The following is a 1,242-nucleotide window of genomic DNA, read 5'->3' on the forward strand; positions in this document are numbered from 1 at the left end:
CGATGGAGTGAGCGTCAGGGGATCAGTGTGATGGTGATAGAGCGAGTGTGAATAGGACAGGGTGACTGTGATCGAGTGAGTGTGAGGGGGCCAGTGTGAAGGTGATGGAGTGAATGTGAGGGGGTCAGGCTGAGGATGATGGCGTGAGTGTGAGGGTGTCAGGGTGACGGTGATGGTGTGAGTATGAAGGGGTCAGGGTGACGGTGATGGAGTTAGTGTGTGGGAGTCAGGGTGACCGTGATGGAGTGAGTGTGCGGGGGTCAGGGCAGTGGGGAAGGAGTGAATGCGGGGGATGAGTGTGATGGTGATGGAGTGAGGGTGAGGGGATGAGTTTGACGGTGATGGAGCGAGTGTGAGGGGGTCCGGGGGTTGGTGATGGAGTGAGTGTGAGAGCGTCAGGGTGATTGTGATGGAATGAGTGTGAGGGGGTCAGGGCGGTGGGGACCGAGTGTGATGGTGATGGAGTGAGGGTGAGGAGGACGGGGTGACAGTGATGGAGTGAGCGTGAGGGGATGAGTGTGACAGTGATGGAGTGAGTGTGAGGGGATGAGTGTGCCTGTGATGGAGTGAGTGTGAGGGGGACGGTGTGACGGTGATGGAGTGAGTGTGAGGGGGAAAGGTTGTGGATGATATAGTGAATGTGAGGGGATCAGTGTGATGGTGATGGAGTGAGGTTGAGGGTATCAGTGTGACGCTGACGGAGTGAGTTTAATGGCGTCAGTGTGACGGAGATGGAGTGAATGTGAAAGTGTCAGGGTGAAGTTGAAGGAGTGAGTGTGAGGGGGCCAGGGTGACGGTGATGGAGTGGGTGTAAGGGGGTCAAAGTGAATGAGAAGGCGTGAGTGTGTTAGGGTCAGGGTGACGGTGATGGAGTGAGTGTGAGGGGGTCAGTGTGACGGAAATGGAGTGAGTGTGAGAATGTCAGGATGACGGTGATGGAGTGAGTGTGAGTATGTCAGGGTGATGGTGATGGAGGGAATGTGAGGGGGTCAGTTTGACAGTGATGGAGTGAGTGTGAGGGTGTCAGTGTGACGCTGACGGAGTGAGTTTAATGGGGTCAGTGTGTCGGAGATGGAGTGAGTGTTTGGGGGTCAGGGTGACGGTGATGGAGTGAGTGTGAGGGGGTCACAGTGGGGTGATGGAGTGAGTGTGTGTGGGTCAGGGTGAGGGTGATGGAGTGAGTGTGTGGGAGTCAGTGTGACGGTGATGGAGTGAATGTGAGGGGGTCAATTTGCCAGTGAT

The sequence above is a fragment of the Chiloscyllium plagiosum genome, unplaced genomic scaffold, assembly GCF_037043375.1.
Source record: "Chiloscyllium plagiosum isolate Xiang-an unplaced genomic scaffold, Cpla_swu_hap1 HiC_scaffold_42, whole genome shotgun sequence".
In the NCBI taxonomy this organism is placed as follows: Eukaryota; Metazoa; Chordata; class Chondrichthyes; order Orectolobiformes; family Hemiscylliidae; genus Chiloscyllium; species Chiloscyllium plagiosum.